Here is a 10680-nt window from a genome sequence, read left to right on the forward strand (position 1 = left end):
AAAGCGACCGTGCTAGAACCACGGGACTCGAGGGGTGCCTCACACCTTCCCCTCGGTCAACAGAATTCCTTATCCGGACTTTTGTTTTCGCAGACCAATAAAGATAGAGTCATTTCCTTTTGATTAGGGATTCATAAGGTGACTTGGAACACCAAAACTCAATTCCAAGTGGCGACTCTGAATAAATTAAATAATCCCTTCTCAAAACGTCACTTTAATTGGAAAAACCCTTTTTAAATAAAAATCAAAAATTAAGTTTTTTTTTTTTCATTTCATATGAAAAAAAAGGGGTGTGACAGATGGCGACTCTGCTGGGGATAACCAGAATTCGAGCTTTATATATTTACCTGTATTTGCCTTTCTTTATTTCTTGGATATATATTATGTGTTTGTTGGCCTAATGTGCTATTTGGTGCTTATTTACCGCTTTGATATTATGTGACTGCATATATAAACTGTCTTCTCTCGCGCACCCCCTCTGAGTCTTCAATAATACATTTTTGCCATAAAAACGAGAATTGCGGCTACGCACCCCACTTCTGTTGAGATAAAGCCAGTGGGCCCTTGGTCTTTGGTGAAGGATTTATAGTCACACATGTTTAGGATGGAGAGGACCCACAACAAAGCCGGAAAGCGCTGCTACCGGTACGTTATCCCTCGCCCGACTCGAGTTGTCCGCTCGGGTAAGCCAGTATAGACACCTTCTCCTTTAGGATGTTAAACCTAGCAGAACAAGCCACAAGTAATGATTATCCCTAGTAGGCTACGCTTTATTTACATCACGTGCATTTGACTTAGTGGGACTCGGCACAGGGGCCGGGTCCGTCTAAGACAGGTATCCATTTCAAAAGACCACCATGTTCATTTTCTGTGCTATATGAAAACATATTTGGAAGTCTTTTGCATGTTGACCGGTTTTTAGGTTGATTAGGAAGAATAAGGGAGAAATAATTATCCTCCATTTTAAAAATTAAAAAAAAAAGGGTCGAAGATTGTTGGTGAAAAAATAAAATAAAATAAAAAGCTTGTAAAGAGTCTAAGCTAGTTTCACGAACTACGCGCACCTGATTCTCACCTCAATGAGATACGTAGGCAGCCCTTCTTGGGTTCGGTGATCTTTATTCAAAGATTAAAAAAAAAAAAGAGTTTTCCTTATTCAAAAAATCCAAAAAAAGGTTTTACCTTTATTTTTCGGATTATTCTTTGTATAAAATTCCAACATTTGAAAAATCCCAAAAATATTTTCTTTTATTTATTCATTCCTTGGAAAATTAAAAAAGGGTTTCTTTTCTTTAAAAAAAAAAAAGGAAAAAATTCAAGAAAAAAAAACAAGTTTCTCCATTCTCATCACGAACTACGCGCATCTGATTCTCACCTCGATGAGATACGTAGGCAGCCCTTCTTGGGTTCGGTGATCCTAATTCAAAAAAAAAAAAAAGAGTTTTCCTTATTCAAAAAATCCAAAAAAGATTTTACCTTATTTTTAGAATTATTCTTTGTAGAAAATTCCAACATTTTAAAAATACCAAAAATGTTTTCTTTTATTTATTCATTCCTTGGAAAAAAAAAAGGGTTTCTTTTCTTTTAAACATAAAAAAAAAAAAGATAAGAGAAAATTCAAAAAAAAAAAAAGAAAAAAAAAAACAAGTTTCCATTCTCATCAAGAACTACGCAAACCTGATTCTCATCCCGGTGAGATACGTAGGCAGCCCTTCTTGGGTTCGGTATTCCTAAAAAAAAAAAAACAATCTGAAAAAAAAGAGTTGTTATTCTTTCACAAAAAGAAACAAAAAAAAGAGCTTTTATTTCATTATCCCAAAATTTAATTAAAATGTTTGTATATTTTTTTTTTTTCATGAACTACGTCTGACCTGATTCTTGTTTCAACAAGATACGTAGGCAACCCTTCTTTACGGTTCGGTCCCACAAAAAAATGAATAAGAAAATATCTTGACTCGGTAGGTATCAACATATTTAGGAGTGTGCATGATAAAAAAAAAACAAGAGTTAAAAGAATGAGGATGATAGAGAGGACCAATTTTGTTGTGAACCATAGATTCTTTTGGTACCTCTTGATTATACCTAAGTGACACTTGAGAAATTCTTTGGCTAAAAGTTAGGGTCAAAATTAATCCGACCTCATCGTTTTATGTGCATTGTGTGGTGAGCTTTAGATTGAAAATTCAATGACATTGCTTTGATGATCTAGAACTTGGCCGGAATGTTTGTTGAGGCGAAATATCGAGCAACACTTGGTTTGAGAAAGGATTGTAGGCTTTCTTTGACCCGATTGTGCCTTTCAAGCCTACCAAATGACATATGATCCCTAGTGTTACCCTTTTGAGCCTAAAACATTTTCTTTGGATAAACCACAATTTAGCCTATATCCTTTCGAGTGCATAAGTGCACTATCCCTCTTTTGGCCCCACCTCCCTGAGCGCACTAACAAAATCTAAGCTGGCAAAGTGGAAAGGTGAAAAATGCAAAAGTCTAAGTAAATTACAACGACAAAAGAAGAGCTGCAAAAAAGAGAAGAAGAAAAGCTCCAAAAAATGGAGGAAAGCTCAAAACAAAAAAGAGAGAAGAAAGTTAAAGAAAAAAAAAAGCAAAGCAAATAAAGATCGAGTGCGAACATAAAAAAAAAAAATATAGAAGTATAGTGTTTGCTCAAGGAGGGAATAGTCACTTTATTACAAATATATATCCTACCCATCTATAAGCCTACATTACAAGCCAATAACAAGTCTTACTTGATCCCATTCTGAGTGTCCTCACATTAGTAGATACTTACATGAAGGCCAAGCATATGGTATCTCAATTGCACGCATTGAACATCCTTCTGAGTGTGAGTTTACTTCTTGAACGTCCTAAGATCTAAATGCTTAAATTGAGTGTGAATTAGGACTTTACTTGTGGTAAGGGCACTTGAAACATGAGGATATGAATAATTCAAAACCTCTAATTGATGCAAAATGAATAGATCATGTCAATACTTAGGTATATTTGAGGTACCATTTGAAGCTATAGGAGTCACTTCTAATTTGACCTCCGGTTCGTCCGAGAGTCATTGATGGTAATTTTCGATGCATAATACTAATAGTTGGTGCCAACTAAAGTCAAGATATACTAAACCGATGAATTGATTTCTTTGTCTTCATCCTCTAGTGCTCTTTATAAAAGACACACCCTTTGGAAAAAAAAAGAAAACAACAACAAAAAAAAAACTTAGCTTTTTATGAACTACGTTTGACCTGATTCTTGCTACGGCAGGATACGTAGGCAGTCCTAGACTGGCACTCGGTCTCACTCAATAATAAGTCTCATATCCCCAAAAGATCAAAACTGGGACATTTTTTTTTTGAAAAAAAAAATCATTTCAAAACAAAAAAAAACACAAAAAAAAAGAATTTCAAAGTTCCTCAGTTTCAAAACTGGGACAATGTATTTTAGAAATTTTAATTAAAAAAATCCAAAAAAAAAAAAAAAGAGTTTCAAAGTTCCTCAATTTCAGAAACTTGAGCGTTTAAAAAAAAAAAAGAAAAAAAAACTGTTTTATTCATGCTTCACAGGGTATGACATTCCCTGGTTGCATTTTAGGGAATAAAAATCCCTGCTTTTCTCATATTTTCATAGGTTGACTACCTCAGAATAAAGTCACATTTTCTTAGGTTGACTACCTCAGAATACAGTCATGTTTTTAAATTTCAGTGACTACCTCAGAACACAGTCATGTTTTTAAATTTCAGGTTGACTACCTCAGAACACAGTCACGTATTTAAATTTTAGGTTGACTACCTCAGAATACAGTCACGTTTTTAAATTTCAGGTTGACTACCTCAGAATGCAGTCACATTTTTAAATTTTAGGTTGACTACCTCCAAATAAAGTCATATTTTCAGGTTGACTGCCTCAGAATACAGTCATGTTTTTAAATTTCAGGTTGACTACCTCAGAATACAGTCACGTATTTAAATTTCATAGGTTGACTACCTCAGAATACAGTCGCGTATTTAAATTTCAGGTTGACTACCTCAGAATACAGTCATGTTTTTTTAAATTTCAGGTTGACTACCTCAGAACACAGTCACGTATTTAAATTTCAGGTTGACTACCTCACAATACAGTCAAGTATTTTAAATTCCAGGTTGACTACCTCAAAATAAAGTCATGTTTTTAAATTTCAGGTTGACTACCTCAGAATACAGTCGCGTATTTAAAATTCTAGGTTGACTACCTCAGAACACAGTCATGTATTTAAATTTCAGGTTGACTACCTCAAAATAAAGTCATGTTTTTAAATTTTAGGTTGACTACCTCAAAATAAAGTCATGTTTTTAAATTTCAGGTTGACTACCTCAGAATACAGTCGCGTATTTAAATTTCAGGTTGACTACCTCAGAATACAGTCATGTTTTTAAATTTCAGGTTGACTACCTCATAATACAATCATGTATTTAAATTTTAGGTTGACTACCTCAGAATACAGTCGCGTATTTAAATTTTAGGTTGACTATCTCAGAATACAGTCGCGTATTTAAATTTCAGGTTGACTACCTCAGAATACAGTCATGTTTTTAAATTTCAGGTTGACTACCTCAGAACACAGTCACATATTTAAATTCCAGGTTGACTACCTCAGAATACAGTCACGTTTTTAAATTTCAGGTTGACTACCTCAGAATACAGTCCCAATTGGTTCATGATTTTGCTAACACTCACAAAATTTTCCTGGTACAAACTGGGACAGAAAACTTTGTTCGTTTTGTTTGTCTTTGATGGCTTGCAGATTCTCCCGTGAAGCACAGAATTGATATTCAAGAATGAAGTTCCATCATTGGTCAAAGATAAGAAGAATGCTCAATCGTAAGGATAGTTAGAGTCGGCTTTGACATATAAAGCAACCTAACATCTCAAGATTCATCTTCTCAGCCTCTAATCAAGAAACAAGCATCCAAGAATATTCTGCGAACTGTTACTTGGAAGATAATCAACAATTCACTCCAAGTTGCAAGTTCAAGTCACAAATTCTAACTTCAAGATCATACTTTGAGATCAAGGTACCCACTGAAAGAAGGTGAGGTGATAACTGAAGATCCAAGTGAAGGTCTAAAGGAAGATTCAAGACAAGTAGAGTAAATAGGATCTTGTATTTCCTTTCTTCTTTTGTCGTATTTTTCATTTCTTTAATGTAATAACAGGAGCCACGAACCGGAATCTCGAAGGAACCTCACTCGATTCTCCAACTCATCCTTCCATCCTTCTACCCACTTGAACTACACGTGACCTGATTCCCTTATAACCCGGGATATGTAGGATGCCCAAAACCAGGACTCGGTCACATCCTTTTCTTTTATTTCTTTTCGTCTTTCAAATAATAGTCAGGTCAAAAATCAGTCACAGTGTTCACATCTTTGCCTGAAAACTCTTCATGTTTCCAAGCAAAGAGGGACATTCTGTAAATACCTAATTTTTGACCGAACATAAGCTTTACACCCTATTTAGCTTTTAAATATTTCTTTTAGATCTAGATTAGACATCTAGATTTTTATGTCAATTTTAGTTAGTTTTATTTTAAAAATTGAAAACTTTAAAAATAGAGTCACATTTTAAAATAAATCTTGTTTTCATTTTTATTTGTAAGAGAAAAGAAATTTGAAAAAAAAATATAATAATAATAATAATAAAAAAAAAATATTTTTTTTTTCTTTCTTTTCTTCTAATTTGGGTTTAATAAATAAGCTAGTGGTTTTACTATTCTTTGACTATGAACTAGCTATTTAATTTTTGCTATATTTCATTGGTCTATAAATGATTAGCTAATTTCTTATTTTGTATACTTTTATCTTTGTTTAAAATAAATAAATAAAATAAAAATAAAAAACTGAAACAGCAAAATCCTAAACTATCACCCTCACGTCTCTTTCCCTTTAATCCTAAACTACCCATAACCTTCCCCAACTCCCCACTCCCTCACGTCTCCATTTTTCATGCAACACACACCCTCTCACGTAACACACACACACACAACGCAGCCCACAAAAAATTATAAATACACACACAACACAACTACACGAGAAGATGAGAAACAGGAGGGTAGAGAAAAAAAAAAAAAAAACTCAGAAGTAGAAGGAGAAAAAAAAGCAACAGAGAGGAGTTAAAAAAAAAAGCAGTGGAAGAAAGAGCAAAGGAGATAGCAAAACAACGTAGAAGAAAGAAAAAGGAACATAAGGAAAGAGAGAAAGAAAAACAACGTAAGCAGTAGAAAAAAAAAAGAACAACAAAACCAGTAGAAAAAAAAAAAGATCAGAAGCAGTAGAAGAGAAAAACAAAAGAGAGTAATTTCAGTAACAAAGAGCTTTGAGGGTTTACGAGTTCGAGATTTGGATTCCATTCGTGGTTTGTGGTTCGAGCTCCTGTCACAGTTTTTTTTTTCGGTTAGATCGAGTCCGCCGGAGTTTGGTGTAATCAATTTCATATTAAAGAAAATTCACACTAAGAGGTTCATATTCTACACTCTTTTTTCTTTAATATGAATTTGTACGTGTTATATATGATTTTGATATATACATATCCATGATGTATCCACTATTTTGTAGTTTATGCTAGTGCATCCATTATTAAATAAGTTATGTAGTTAAAATCATGTTAGCAATCTCAATTAAAGTAAATTAGATTTTAGTTCGTGCGAAAGTGTTTACTTAATCGAAAAATTTCTTATGAATTTATCTTATATGTCTCAATAAAAGCATGGGTTCGGTTATACTTCTTAGGAATCGGTTAAGTTAAATCTATTTTTTAGATGAATCAGTAAATACATGGACAGAACTAAGACTACTTTCGAACCTGCAAATAAATGATGGTTATACGTGGTATATTCTTATATTATATGTTGCTGTTGGGTTTGTAAAATGGAACCTTAGTTGTGTTTTTTTTTAGAAAATTATAAATATCAGTATCTTGTTTTTTTTAAGACGTTGAGTGTAGAAATCATTTGTTGATAGTTTTGGTGTATCAGTTTATAAAGTCAAAGGTTAAATAAAGAGATGTTCCTCAAATTCGTGATGATTTTAAATGTTTAAAAAAAAAAAGGATTAATGGTGCAAGCTTAGTTGTGTTTGCTTAGTTATGGTGACTTATCGAGAATTTAGCTTTAATTGCCAGAAATTTTGGAATAACCTTTTAACCTTGCTTCATGATTGAATATAGGTGATGGATTGATTCCAGTTAACTAATAGTTGTTTACGTTGAGATTAGAGGTTTCAAATAGTATTTTGGGGTGTAAAGTTATTTGCCAAAATTGACGTAAAAGGAAATTTATTTTAATATTTTATGCCATGATTAATTGTACTTATTCTGTTATCTGTTTATTTCTTTCAAATAATGAGTGAATCTGGCCTAAACTAATGTGGAACTGAAAGCATTAATTAAGTTCTAATGTTTTTTTTTATCCTTTCCCGTCAAAGAGAGCTAGGGTTTGGATCAATTAAAAATTAAAGCATGTATAGTGTGCACTATGTATATTCATTTTGAAATTTCCCCTACATGTAATTTGCTCCATGAAATAAACTGAAGTATTTTACGTAAGTTGGTAGTTTGTTTTGTTATTAGACTTAATAGATTGTTTTCTCAAGAGATCGAAAAATTATAATGGTTTTAACGAGAAGTTTCATGTCATTTAACAATACTTCAAATAGCTAGTTTAATTTAATTGTCTTGACTTCTTCGAATATATTATTTCATCTCTCCGTTGATTTGGTCAGGAATATGTATTTTAAGTAAGACAAGCACGTTTTCTTCAAGATTAATTTAAGCCGAATATTAGTCAATAAAGCGACCGTGCTAGAACCACGGGACTCGAGGGGTGCCTCACACCTTCCCCTCGGTCAACAGAATTCCTTATCCGGACTTTTGTTTTCGCAGACCAATAAAGATAGAGTCATTTCCTTTTGATTAGGGATTCATAAGGTGACTTGGAACACCAAAACTCAATTCCAAGTGGCGACTCTGAATAAATTAAATAATCCCTTCTCAAAACGTCACTTTAATTGGAAAAACCCTTTTTAAATAAAAATAAAAAATTAAGTTTATTTTTTTTTCATTTCATATGAAAAAAAAGGGGTGTGACAATACCTCAAATAAAATATGAATTAAAATTAATTTTAGATTTTATTATCCTTATCCCATGTACCAGTAATTAGAGATCCTCAAGATTTACTTATTTCCTCGAAAATCTAACTTAGTCATCTTTTTAATGAGTTTGATAGTGTACAAATCTTGGTTAACCAAACTTGTTTGTTTTACATGAATTTATCTTGTCATTTCGGTGCTTATATTTTTTATAAATTGTAGAGAAAAATAATGAAACTTTTCAGTACTCAAAATCATCAATTTGTTGATGGTATGTCTTAACCTTACCAGCATTGAAAAGCCAATTATCTTTGAAGTCTGGCTTTGGATAATTACATTTGAGATGGATTCACCTTAACCAAATTTCTTTTGAACAAGTAATTAATTAAGCAAAAGTAAATCAACAAAACCTTTTACTATCACATAAAAGTCTTTTTTTAATGAAAACCACTAATCCAGTGATTAGTGACAATTATATAAAATGAAATCCAGCAAGAGATTTTACATAAACCACTAATATATCTACTGCTTCTTTTTTTTCCTGCTGCTGAGAATTTAAAGAATATCAAGAGATTGTCTTTCACATAAAAATCAACCAGGATTATACAAAATAAAAGGGAAGGTGAGGATTGAAAAAAAAAAAACTCTAAGCACTAAAAAGAAAAATTGATAGGAGGGTAGGGGTAGAAATAGCAAAATAATGTCGAGCCTCCTCTAATCTCCTCATTTTCCTACCTTTACTCGCCAATTATAACTAGTTTCTGCAAAGCATTTTTTTAAAGATTTCACGAACCAAAATCAAATAGAAATATATTTTTCACTATGAACTTAATTGAAGAATTGTCAATTTGTTATAATTTTGTAAAATGAGATCCACTCGTCAAGTCCATGACCTAAAGACCAATTCTGTTACTATCTCAGTTGAGATGCAATGCAATGCTGCTCAACATTGATTTCAGTTGCGACTCATAAGGTCGTCCCCAAATGACAGCATGCGTTACCATGCAATCGCAAATAAGATGACCAAGTCATAAAGATATATCAATATAATTCAATTGAATATAATATATTATTACTTTATCTTTCAATATACTATATCAAACTTATTATGTAGAATTTCCTATATTAAGGTCAACCTAACCTGATAGGATAAGAGAATATTTAAGTGGTAGTCCTAAAACAAACGGACCATATTTGATATGTTTTTTTTTTTTGCGTGGATTGCCCTTTATTTGGAGTGGTCTTTAATTTTTGCCCTTCAAATTGGTGGTCTTTAAATTTTACCCCTCGCCTAACACCCCTAGGTTGTGGGTTTGAACCTCAGCTTAATTAAAAAAAAAAAATCGCAAGGTAGAATTTTGCAAATCTGCCCAGCAAAATTCAGCCTTAAAGCAGAATTTGGGCTGCACAGGCAGAATTTCTGCCTTAAGGCAGAATTTGCACGAGCAAAAATTCTGCCTGTGCAGGCTAAATTTTGCCTGAAGGGCAGAATTTAAAGACCACCATTGTAAAAATTAAAGACCACCCCCAGCGAAGGGCAATCCTGCAATTGCCCAAGAAAAATTAATATTGTCCTAAAACGGGTCAAGGCATCTATTCTTTCCATAAATAGCAAGCAAAGTTCAAGCATTGCGTTATTGGAGTTGGAGAACAAACACGAAGTGATCCCCCACATAACTAACAATTGGGGAGAAAAGAAAAGGTACTATTTTCACATACTTTCCCTTTTGTTTATTTTTTTTTTATGAAATACTTGTATCTTTTTATATTTTAATTAATTTAATTTTAAATTTCATATCTAATTTTAATGAGATTATTTATAACACAAATATTTGTGATTTATTTTAAATCATATTTTTTTATATCTTTCTTAAACTCTATGATAAGTCAAATACTGTCAAACAAATTGAAACAAGAAGCGTTAAAAAGTTCACCTCAAAGAAGTACTTCCTCCGATATAAAATAATTGATATTTTAGCTTCTGAAAATTCGTTCAAAATAATTGATGTTACACAAAATCAAGAAGTTATTTAATTCTTTATTCCAAATTTGTCCTTGACACATTCCTAATTCCCATAATAAATATATCAAACTAAAAAGAAAGAAAATTATAATTAAGAATATTTTAGTCAAAATCTCTCTTATAAGTGAATTCTTTAATTCACGCACCTAGCCTAAAATATTAGTGTACTCCTTATTTGGACTGAAGGGGAGTATATGGTGACTGTTGGATTCAAAGAAGGGCTATAACTGTAGATTCAGCGAAGGCAGTGACATTAAAGTGGTCGCAATACTCTCTCTCTAAGAGTTATTCTCCTCCTTCTCTCTAACTTCTCCACGCATCTCCTTAACTTTCCCATATGAATTCTGAAATACTACATACTGTGGACCCTAACCACCAAACTATTCCTCCAAAGCCACCTGATATTATTCCAAACACACTAGGGGACCCATCCCCTTCCTCCAGTTTCAAAAGCAAACTACTAGATCATGACGCTATAATTAACATTGGTATGAATATTGACGACAGCTCCCAAATCCCACTAAGGCGGA

Source organism: Lycium barbarum, chromosome 11, assembly GCF_019175385.1.
Source record: "Lycium barbarum isolate Lr01 chromosome 11, ASM1917538v2, whole genome shotgun sequence".
Lineage (NCBI taxonomy): Eukaryota > Viridiplantae > Streptophyta > Magnoliopsida > Solanales > Solanaceae > Lycium > Lycium barbarum.